At 39.7% G+C, this 12,709-nt stretch overlaps 1 protein-coding gene across 4 annotated transcripts in view; it reads right to left on the bottom strand.

Annotated features, from left to right (window-relative positions):
* sema6cb (semaphorin 6Cb) overlaps positions 1 to 12,709 on the bottom strand; it is a 164,564-nt gene that overhangs the window by 135,229 nt on the left and 16,626 nt on the right. For all 4 annotated transcript variants that reach the window (XM_085176842.1, XM_085176841.1, XM_085176844.1 and 1 more), the window contains exon 2: positions 11,004 to 11,091. The gene's annotated coding sequence lies outside the window, so the exon portion shown is untranslated. The remainder of the gene's footprint in view (positions 1 to 11,003; positions 11,092 to 12,709) is intronic.

Below are 12,709 nucleotides of genomic sequence, written 5' to 3'. Positions count from 1 at the left end.
GATATTTTTTAGCTGGGTGGCGATATAAGATATATATCTCGATATTTTTTTAAAGCCATAAGTTAAGAACAAAAAGAGAGTTCTTAGTCACACTGTGTCCCAGATGTCACACAGGCATTTTTATTTACATACAGCATAATTTACATGAAGAAATTACTCAAAAATAAATTATCAGAATTTATTAAATAATCATGCTCCATAAATAAAAGAAAACAATGTTGTTTTTGTGCATAACAAAAAGCTCATAATTGTGCAGTCAAAATGTAAACTAACAGCCGCTGAGCATAATAACAAAGACAGATTTCACAGCTGCTCTGTTCCCAAAAGTTCTACTGCGTGACTGACAGCCTTGAGTTTGAAATCCTCTTTGTAACCATGTCTCTTAACAGGTGCCATTTATGGCCCTTATACACACACAATACGGTAATATTACGTTGAAGCACAGTACGTATCACTCCGCGAGGCTCCAGACTACGGTAGCCGTAATGCTCCGACAATCTATCAAGCGCTGCATCTCCGTAGCTTACCAAAGTCGTACTAAAACATTTTTTGACAGATTGCTGAGCGCCGTGTACCACCTAAAATCGGTTCGCGGTCAGTAAGCACAACCAGAATTCATACATAAGGCGCGCTGTCAACTTTTGAGAAAACGAAGGGATTTTAGGCTGTGCAGCCCCTGTGGCTGTCGTTAGCATGGTTAGCTCGTTAGCGCGGTTAGCTCACTAACACGTTGACGCCGTCCAGCCCCACAACTCGCTAACGGAGATTTGCCGTGTCCATCTTGTCGCTTCCTGCAGGTGAAGCGATGGGGGAGGAGGGGGAGTTGTGTTCAGTGAAGGAGGGGCGAGGCTGAGTAACGTTGCGTAGAGACAAAAGTGGCCGAAAGAGAGGCAAACTTGTGGCTCCACAAGTATAATTATAACGTAACATAGACTATATCGATATAAAGGATATTGTCACATCTTATATCTCATATGAAAATATATCGATATTTTTTAAAAACTCGATATATCGCCCAGCCCTATTTCTAAGTTATCATTTATTTCTGAGACATATCACAAGTACTTCTGATCAGTTTTTCAAAATCTTTTTAAGTACCAATTTTAGGCCATTTAGACAATTCAAGTATGCCACTGATTTTGGACTTCCCACATTATTCTGCAAACTGGAGGTGTACTCCAAAAAAAGAAACAGGGAACCTTTATAGTGGGCCTATTTTCTCACATATATAAATAATAGTTGTTTATATTAAACGTGACGAGTTTCAAAGACCCAGAGATCCTGCTGAAGACGTGGAAGTCGATGCACATCAGTCTGTTTTGCTTGCTGAATTGCTCCAATAATACATTTGTTTAGAATAAAATGGTGTTACAGAGCACCTCAGCAACCCCCTTTTTTGAAAATAATGTAGTCAGAGTATGTGCAAGTTATTCTTGCTATTCAAAAGCTCAAGATTTAAGACTGTTTCAATTATTTAGTGTTTCTGGCAGTTTTTTGGCTCAGTAAAGTATGTGAACTGGGTCAGCACAATGTCAGTGAGAACAGGCAGGATTAATATGGTCATTTCAGACCATTTCTGGCTGCGAGTCCAGAAGCTACACCTACTGCTCAAGTATTCTGTCTGTGACATCCAATCAAGGAGGGAAGTTGTCTTAAAGTGAGGGGGATGGACGTGAGAATGATGTGTTTAGAGCAGTGAAAGAGCTGCACCACAACAAAGTATGAGATATAGATATATAGAGATAGATATAGAGAGAGATAGATAGAGAGATAGATAGAGAGATAGATAGAGAGATAGATAGAGAGATAGAGAGATAGAGATAGAGAGATAGAGATAGAGAGATAGAGATAGAGAGATAGAGATAGAGAGATAGAGATGGAGAGATAGAGATAGATATAGAGATAGATATAGAGATAGATATAGAGAGATAGATAGATATGTTTTTTTTTTAGGAGTCACAAAATCAATACATGAGCATAACAGTTCTCCTTACAGAAACCTTCAAACAGTTAAAAGCTCCAAATTGCATCATGGTCTCTAATCCACTCATACACGATGCTCTAAGAACTGGTTTGTAACTGACGAGTAATAGGTGTGCCCCCCCCCCCCCCCCCAAAAAAAAGCATGTTTTGGGTTGGGAAAGTTGCTAGCTGATGCAAACACTGCTTGAGGACAAGTAAATGACTCCTGACATCCCGAGCTCCAAGTGCTGATGCCTTCATCTGAAGGGCACAAACAATCTGGTGTTCTTTAGCGCCTTGTGTTGACAGGAGGCTGGGAGCCAAGAGCTGGACACCTCAGCAAAAACATGCTTGACAGGACAGGGTGAGTGTAATAGATTTGAAGTTCTCCTCTGTGGAAGATTTGGGCAGCTTTTGGTTTAAAATACTTTTTTTTTTTTTTTTAAAGTTTAAGGGTTTTAGCTTCACCGCTATGACTCTCACCGTTATGAAAAACTTCCAACTGCACAGTCTCTGATCATCCTCTTTCCCCCCCATATTCTTACCCAAACTCAGTAAAGCAATCATCACAGCCCCGCGGTGCAAGAGCGTCTTAGCTATGGCAGATAAAGGCTGGGAGACTGTCAGTAATGACGGGTCCACCAGTGCTGAAACTTCCCATAGCTGCTTGTTTCAGCAGTAATTACGATGGGGGAAATGGTGCACCGTGACTGGCTCTAAAAGGCTTACCAAGCCTTTTGCTTGTGATGCCGTGTCAACTTTTCTACGGTAGGCAAGTCAGTCGGATGAGTAAAAAGGGGACTTAAAAGCTAAACAAAACATGTGAAACAAAGAGGTAAAAAGCAGAGGCGGCAAGTTGTGTACTGAGGGATGTGGGGGCTGACGAAAGGGAGGGGAAAAAGGGAAAAGGCCCTAGAGTGATGAATAGGGATGAGATTAGATCATTGATGCTCAGTATTCTCCAATCACAGAAGTTGAAGAGTGAAATGATAAGACAGGTGAAAAGAAATACAAGAAAGAGGACAGACCGATGGGCTGTAAGAGGCAGGCGAAGTGATTGAAAATAACCGCAAACAGGAAGAAAGGACTGACAAGTAAGTGTGCGTGTGTGTGTGTAGCTGTACCACAAAGAGAATTCTATCATCTTTTCTTCCCAGTGCCACTTTCTCTGAAGCTGGCCCTCAGTAATCACCTTCCTCACCCTCTCAACTGCTTCATCCTCGCCTTCTGTTCTTATCCCATCCGCCCACTCTCATCCCCTGATCTTTGAGGTACACAGGTGCTTATGAGGAGAGCGCTTAACCCCCCTCTCCATGGATCAGCCCTGCAGACGGTGTGTGCTGATGTGTGGAGAAATTCAGGAAGCGAACGGGAGCTGTAGAAAGAGTGTTCTGCTGCTTACGCCCACAAATGGGCAGAAATTGGATACTAAGTGCAGGAGTCAAGCCCGCCGAGAAGGGATGAATGAAGATGAACTTATTTCAAACACCCACACATATGTAAAGATATGGGACGGCCAATATTATTAAAAACCGTAGGTGTTGAGGTGTTCTGGAACCGAGGGGGATGCCAATGTCTTAAGCTGACTACCACAGACATTCATCAGTCATGATCAGTCTCATGGTAACGACGGCTGAAAGTAGCTTAACTCAAATCACAGTGGTGCAGAGAAAAATGGCATTCAGGTAAATGTCTTTTTTATAAGATTAGAAATGAAAAAAACTAGGTCATTCATATTCATCGGTTCTCATAGATATAAACACTTTTATTGAGGAAGAATACCCAAGAGGCTCAGAATGTATTTTTATGCAAGTAAATCACATTTGCATACTTTACAGTTGCACTGCTGAACCCCGGGATATGGAAAAAACTATTTACAAGCTGGGGTGCATGAGTTATCGTGATGAAACATTGAGTTGATTAGTTGCTCGCAGAGTGTGGTGATGTAGCCAAAAAAAATATTACCTCAATTTGATATACATGAGCAAGACAATAATAAAAAACAAATAATAAATCACAACCATCTGTAGGGCTGGCATTGTTATACATACGAGTAATTATGGGTTAACTCATGTAGCTATGGACTTCGATGCTTAATATTTCAGCCTCAAAATAGTAACAACACAAATGGAAGAGGAATGTACTCCATACAAACTAATTCATCTGCTCCTTTGTTTTGTTACATTCTGTTGTTGTTATATGTTAAACACCTGAGTAAAAGTCATAGTTCTCAGATAAGTTAAAGGTTCTCATTTCCAAAAGTCTCAAACAGCTACTCTAAACATTTGAATAAATAATCTAAAACGATTGGAGGTTTAACAAATAATGAAAATAATTGTTAGCGTATCACACAGAAATCCCAACCGTGTCCTTTTTGCCACTGAGCTGTTGTTAATGTGTTGATATGCCCCAAAAAAATAGAGAAAGAAAACTGGCAAATTGCTATTACTCTAATACAACAATCAGCAAACAAACTGATTACTTAAAAGCAGAGGGCATCAATTTAACCATCTTAATTTGTCAGCGACCAGCACTTCAACAAACAAGCTCCATCAAACTGAAGCTGAGTACATTTGCATTCCAGCAAACAGCTTGCAATTACCCGTTTAGATGGCATGCATTGGCAATTAATATACCAATCTTCCTTAATGCCCCACCTAGGGAATTTGTAAACATCAATTTAAGAAATATGAGAGGCTCTCGGATAAAGTGCCTCCTGCTCTGCAGCAGTTATGGCATGCTCTTCGCAGTAAAAATATAATAATCTCATTGGAAGTTGAAAAGTTACATCTCCAAATCAACCAACTCTTGAGTTCGTCTGTCCTCAGGGCATCAGTTTTAAACACTTTGGCAGCTGTGTGACAAAATGTCAATGCAAGCGTGCTGAAACATGTTAGTCACAAAGCTTCACAGCATGTAGTTGCAATCAAAATGCAGGTCAAGTTTGGAAGGTTGGTGTGGTTTGACCCACACAATAAAGGAGCCAGACAGCAGGGAATCCACAGACCTCCTGGACAATACTCACTCTGTTACATGACTGTTTGTACTTTTGATGTTAACTAGGCATGTAATAGTTTGTTACGCCTCCATATGATACATTGTTGACATTGTTTTAACCTTTATAATGTGGCTTGAATAAGAAGTTCACCTGGCCCAAGTGCATCTCCTGGAAGCAAAATATAAAATCACTTCATTTACTGTACCTGCAGGGTGGATGTCAATAAAACCTAAAGCTGTGTACTTGACATCCATTTAATAATAATAATAATAATAATAATAATGATTTTTTTTCTTTAACATAGAAGTACACATAAACTCAGATTGTTAAACGTTCCTGTAAGCACCTTTGTTTCAGTCATCGGCCAGTGCTATCTGAGCTCAATATGCCAAAATTAAACCATTTAAACCTTAAAGCGTATAAGAAAAAAAAAAAAAAAAACACATTAAACTTTTCTGCTACGGTTCAGACCAAAGTAAACAGATTGCAGGTCTTCTGCACCATGAGCATATTGATAGCATCTAAAATCCATTTAAAGTAAGCGGTACTAATGACATAAAATGAACGCAATGAAACTCCATAACAGCAGTTACTAAGGAAACCATGGTTAATTACATAATCCTCCTAGTTGAGCTAAAACTAACCTACCTTCATGAAGGGTTACCCCAGGGTGAAGCTTAGAAAAGCTTGATGACATCTCGCACCCGCTTGGTTAAAGGGGTGTGAATTAGGTCTGACTGACGCAATATATATTGACTGCACACTTCCCTGAACACCAAAACAGGGAATCATGTAAAATCTTAACCCTGTGCCTCCTCCTCCCCAAGAGTCCACTTAAAGTAATTACCATGTTGCTGGTGAATAGGGAGTACCAATAAACCTGCAATCCTGGTTCCTTGTAGTCAAGACCTTAAATAAAATAACTTATTAAATATTTTTTTAAAAGCTATATTTAAAAAGCCAGACAAAATCCAAATAAGAAAGGATACACAATAGCCTAAAGGGCTTAAGTAGCTTAAAGAAAGGCGAAATACAGTGTGACCATTGACTCGGTTTTTTTCTTGGGTTGTTTTTAGCCAATATTTTGTTACATTAAAGGACAGCTGGCATCAGCAGTCTACTGAAATACCAAGTAAGACTGTAAGAAAAAAAGAAAAAAAAAGGATTTACAAGCCATCTCGAGTTATTTCTATCAAGATTTATGTAAAACTACTTAAAACGGATTTCTGACATTGGCAAATAAGAATCGGAATTATTTTAAAAATATATCCTTGAAGTGTGTCTTTCATTTTTCTCAATTTCATTAGATTAATCTGTTCCAAGTAGTAAAAAAACATTTTTAAACACAAACTGAGACATTATGGCTTCAAGGATGCAAAGAGCTTTAATTGCTTCCACGAGCTGTGTGTCGCAACACACATGCAAAGTCGCATGCAAATTAAGTTCCCGTCTGACTTTTCAGAGTGAACATGCGTAGTGCTTGTCAACACATCACAAAGCCAACTACACACTACTACACAAAATTTCAATAGCAGACATTTTTCTTCATCTGGAATGATCTCACTCTAATCTCTCTCTGTCATCTGAGAATTTAACAAAGGATCAGCATTCAAAGGCATTTCCAGCAAATTAGACAAATTTGCCAGTAGAATAAAGAGTAATGGACAAAAAAAAAACCTAAAAAAAAAAAAAAAAACTGGCACAAAACGTCAGTGCTGAAGCTCTAACAAAGACTAGTCTAATGACAGAACCAAACTCTTGAGCACCTGTGAGTCCAACTGGGCAATGCTAAATTGATGACAACCTGATAAGACTAGGCCAACATAAAAGGAACACTCAAAATCTATTGATCTTTCAAAGTAAACACACTTTCTAAAATAATAGGGAAAAAAATACCACTTCCCTTTTCGTTGTGCATTTTGGCAGTAGTTCTTACAAAAGTTAAAAAACCTAGCATGATTGATTTTCTAAAGAGGTAAAAGCAAGTTTTTATCACAAATCTTGCATCAATTGTGTGTCTATTATTACTTTGCATGTTGGTGCCCCACATTGTTGCATAAGGGTATTGTTTTTTCTTTTTATATAGAAATCAGAATCCAAAAAAGCCACTACCTCTAAGGTCTTGTCTTTACGATCAACAAAGTCTCTCCTGTGAGACCACAAATTCTTCAGTGTCACCTCATAAACAGCGAAAGAAATAGCTGAGGTGAACCCCTTGCAGTCTTTGCTTGCGGTGGACCCAATTTTCTCCCACCTCCTCTAGTCCCTGTATCCTTGTAACTTTGAAGTCCAGCCAGCTTTGAAAAAGGCTGCAATCTCCCTGCCATGACCAGGCAGAGGATTAGCCAAGCCCTGCAGGACCGAGTGGAAAGAGGACGAAAGAGGGCTGGAGGAGGAGTAACGCCATTTTCCACAACGGTTGTATATGTGCAAGCAGCTCTCCCTCCAGCCAGAGCCGTGGGGGATTAGCAAGCTACTAAGGAAGCAGAAAACAGACCTCCAAGCCCCCTTTTTCATGACTTCCACAGAAACCAATTTACAGCAGAGAACTGGGGGAGGCCGCTAATTCTCCCCATAACCGCCTCCTGCTTCAACTCAAAATCCTTGTTGTGTCACTCACAAAAATCTGCTTTTGTGAAACTGCAAACATTTTCAGAATACCAAACTCAAGGAAGCACGCATCTACAAAGGATTCAATTATTGATATGGGAACTCAAAAGTAACATTTCAATGTTCACAGAGCAGGGGAAAATAAGCAGTTAAGCTCCTAATCTCACCATCACACTTGATACGATCGGTCACGGGGGAAGTCACCCTGGAAAGTTTGTTTTCCCATTGTGAGGCAAAACAAAAGAGATTACTCATCTTTTATCCATATGAAGTGGTAATATTTGTCTACACTTTGAGCTTGTGCATTTGCAAGTTGTGCATTCATTGCATCACAAACAAAATGCATTAAAAGCAGACCGCATTGTGCAGTGTGCTAAGTACGTGTCTAAATGTGTCACAGTGAGCTAATGACAAAAGCGTACATTTCAGAGGAACTTAGCAAAGAGGTCAGGACATTTCCTCTACGAGTGGAGGAATTCAAAAAGACTATCAAGCATTTACCAGTTACGGTACAACAATGAACACATTACCAGCACCTCATTGAACTTAGTAAATCTACAGGATCTCAGGATATAATACAGCAGCAAGTAACAGCAGCATAGCTTAAAAGAAGCAACAATGAGCCTTGGTTTAAAAGAAAAGGCAGATCCATATACTGCTGCTTTCCCATCAGCGCTTTTCAAGTAATGGGGTCTTTTGTCTTATCTGTGACTGAAAGGAGCTTGAGGACTTTGGCCTTCATCCCTTTGTTGTTACAGAGTCTCTTGTGGAAACGGCGGATTGGCCCATAGGCGTGGGTGTGTGAGGAAGAGCTAGGCGGCCATGCAAGCACATCAGACTTCAGCGGTCTTAATAAAGCTTCCCTCTATCCACCCCTGAGATCTCCTCACCCCAATTATTCGCCTGACACCTCTACCCTCCTCCATCTCCTCTTATTTCTCACAGCAACCCCCCCCCACCCTCAGCTCACCATCCAGTTCCCAGCTCTGATCAAGGCTGTCCCTTTGCTGTGCTCAAAGCCCCAGAGGCCTGAACAATATCAGGCTGCTGGTGGCGTTCGCTTCACAGTCTGCTGCTTGAATTGCATCAGGAGTGTGTCTCTTCTAGTATTGACACAAAATCACTACTGTTCAGCCAGCGACAGTGGAAAGTTCACTCCAAATTTTAAATAAAGTCTCGTTTCTTTCCACGATCCAGAGAGAATCAAGAAGACATGACCAAATAAGATATTCTCACAGAAACCCTTAAACACTGGGTTTAAGAATGTGCATGCTGACACCTGATACTTCCCAGTGTTTAGAGAGCCCAACATTGCACAGTGAAGCAAAGATGAACAAGACTCTTAACTTATGTTTACATTCAGTTTCTTTGTCTATTATTAACTGGCATGAATAACAGTAAACGTAAACTATGGAAAATAGCATAAATAAGTCCATCATGCATCTGTATTCACACATACAATGCAGATCAGTACTTTTCTAGACATTTTCTGATGCTGGTGCAAACATCCAAAACGGTTTGTTGGAACATTAAATAAATTAAATGGTCTTTATGGAGAGAGTTACATAGTACAAAGTCTGTGTGTTGTACTTTTGCAATTTGCACTAATGCAGGAACAGCATGGTTAATAGTTCAGCAAATTCACAGCCAGCTAGTGGTTACCTCCTGCAGACTCTGCCGAGGCAGCACCCTTGCCTGACAAAAAAAACTCGTGCTTTGGGTCCTGAAGTGCAAAAGGGCAATTGTGCACAGTGTGCTGACCTTTTTCTTCCAAAAATGTATGCAGTACATGTGCGAAAATGACTATGAACTGAAACCTGAGTAATTTTACCTCCCTGCAACATCAGATCTTACTCTTAGGGTTGCTAGAAAAGTTTTTCAACTTAAAGCTGTGCAACTGAGTGAGTGCCTCGTGTGTCTAATAATCCCTCAACAGTGTGAGCTGAAAAATAAACCGGATGTGCACAAAAACTTCAGCTCACCGCAAAGAAAATTAGGAGCATAAATGATGACATGCTAATAGAACAAAGAACATAACGAGTCTAAAAACCAAAACAGCTCATGCGAAGGCCACAACAAAACACTCCCATTTCTTTGCTGTTCTGTCTGCCATTTTTGAGACATTTTATGCTTTTACCTTCAGACGCCTTCAAGGTCACAGCAGGGCTACATCTGGCCAGCCATCTGTCTCCAGCCTTCCCATGAGGCATCCTGTCATCGCCGCTCCTTGGCCCTGTCCTCTACTGTCCGCATTCAAGCTCACAAGGGAAATGCTTGGCCAGACACAATAGCTTTTCAGTGATGCTACAAGTTTCTGATGCATTTGTTCAGTTGTTCTCCCCATTGACTACCTGTCTACCTGACAGCACAGCTCACAGCACCAGAAAACATTGACATGGTCTGCACTAGACATGTGCCAATTTGCAATTATCGAGTATCAATGAATGAAGAGACTTTGGACATTTTTTTCCCCCTGAGGACATTAAGTAACAGTGATGACGAGCACTCTAAATCAACATAAGGAACCAAAACTTCTTGATTTAAAGTAACCATTTCCCATCTGTCCATTCTACCAAAATGCGCTGTGCAATCTGACAAACTCTACATTTTCATTTTCTGGCAATGTAGGCAAACAGTCCCATATGTCATCAAATTCAACAACTGCCATTAACAGAGCTTCATCACATTCAAACCAGAGCAAAAACAGAAATATAGAAATCTTGACCACTCAAGCACTTTTGACAGACAAGTTATTTTTCATCCATTTCAAGTGTGGTTTTAAATGTTACTCAAGAACACAACTTGCAAACTCAAACCATGAGCTCAGTCCTTCACACTTTCTACATATCACTGTAATATGTGGTTGTTATGCACGCTCTGACTAAATCAGTGGTTCTCTAAATTTATGAATGCCCCCTATTTCAAAAACAAAAAAGTTCATGCTCAACACCTCACAATTTATGTGATTTGCAAGAAAAAAACGTTATATTTTAATTGAATAAAGGAATACTATCAGCAAAGTCTTTACCCAAAAATAGCATATTCATTCAGTTGCTTAGCCCACTAGTTAAAAACCAGTGGACTAAATTAAGTTTGTCCTTGGATAATGTTGTATGACAAATGTGTTAAAGCTGGTTCCTTACCTTTGATTAAATTAATTAGATAGATACAGTGCTGTATGCTCAATCACCTATTCTAAAAAAGCAGCAGTAGCAGTGTTTCCATAGACCATCCATTAATTAAGTGTCCTCTGTAGATGCCTCATGAAAGTAGAACTTTCACCGTCACATATATTCAGTTCAATCTAAATACTGCATTTGAAAGATCAGTGAATAGTGACTCCGTGCCTCATCAAATCAAATCTTATTTAACTTTTAATTACATTGGATCCATTTAGAAAGTCACACTTTTAGAAAGAAGCAGCAAAGCTTACCTTAACTTTTCAAACACTCTGCTGAATCCAGTGATCCACCAAACAGGTAACTAGACCAGCTTGGTACACACTCCAGCTGTCAGTGAATCTGTGAATGATAAATAAGAGATGCCTCTTAGATCTGTGTACACCTCAGACATAATGCAGGACAGCTTACGGTGATGCAGCCTAAGCCTTGAAAAACAGTCATAGTAGTCATGTTGCATTCTCCATCACAAATCTCTAAAACTCCAAAGTATAGATAACAATGACGAGTATCCATTGCTGGGTGTGCTATTCACTCTCATCAGAAAAATGCCAGAATGTGAAATGAAAATGTGAATCAACTTGCTTTGAACTCTGAGGAAAAGACGTTGCTGGAAATGCTGTTCGCATGACAACAGGTTGCTTTTGCAATAAGTGAACAAAATCTTTTGACAAATCCAAGAGACCAAACTTGCCAAATCTGATGATGGCATCTCAGCTCACAATCTGCTCTGGCAGTCTGCTCCCACAAAAACGTCTTCACCTTGCCAGTGCACAAACCTAAACAGAGCTTTATACAGGCTGATATTACCAAAAAAACCCATTCCATCTGAGCTGAAAGCTGAAATGTAAAATGTGAAATTCTGAGTCACTGATGCATAAAAGTTGACAAGTGATTATCTTTCATTTAGAAGGATGTAGTTCCTGATCCTATAGCAAAAGCATTTAATTTGCTTTATCATATAGCCATAGGGAGTATGTAGAGTCTCAATTATTAAACCAGCAATAACTATTAAGCATTTTTGTGAAATACTGTGTAATATAATGACGTAGTTGGATCTCCACCTGTCCCAATATTACTTCAGACAAATGGTGATGACTGAGGTTTAGACCTTTACACCCTGCAAATTTCAAGTAGCAGAGCCCAGAAAGACTTGCAGAGGCAGCATCCTCTGGATTAGCAAACACTCCAGCTGGCAGCCACATGCTGATGATGGTTCAGTTAAGGTTAAGGCATAGCCAGCTCGCCAGCATATTTTCTTCTCTCCCAAGTTCTCACTGTATTGACAAAAGGACCACAAGTCCCAAATGGAAAGTAGAACTGCTGTGCATCAGTAACAGCCTATACCAGCTATTGTGACACCATTAGGCGTGCGGCCATTATTTTTCTTGTATCAGTGGTATGTTGACAATAAGAATCTGTGTCTGGTATTTGTTGGAACTTACAATACTGTCTGAGAAAAAACACAAAACATCAAAAGGAAGATAAGGGCTTGTGGAAAACAAATTCCTTTGCCTGAGCTACAAAGCTATCTCTGGTGCACTTTCAAGACTTTAAATTGCCCCAAAATGCGTCTAGAAGATTTTAGTACTGTGTTCTTGTGTTTTTACCAGAACTAAGGAAGATTTAAATACCATACATCAGGCCATCTGGTAGATTCGTGCAACATGTCTAGAAATGGGGGGAAATTGCCACAAAATATACTACTCAGTATTGTGTGGCAATTGCTACATAAATATATAAAATATCAAACATATTACCTAAGGTTGCAAACTGTTTAAATTGCATTTTCAATACTGACAAAAAAATCAAAAAAATAAGCCGTGACATTAAAGAGAAGTACTGGAGATTTTTCTTTTTAGTGTTATATTAATCTGTCCTGAGCGTGTGACGAGCATGAAAGAGAATCCCTGATCATTAGAACTTCGGACTAGTCTGGGCTCACACTCAGCTGTTAATA

This window comes from Neolamprologus multifasciatus, chromosome 11, assembly GCF_963576455.1.
Source record: "Neolamprologus multifasciatus chromosome 11, fNeoMul1.2, whole genome shotgun sequence".
Lineage (NCBI taxonomy): Eukaryota > Metazoa > Chordata > Actinopteri > Cichliformes > Cichlidae > Neolamprologus > Neolamprologus multifasciatus.
This window is presented reverse-complemented; position numbering and strand designations above follow the sequence as displayed.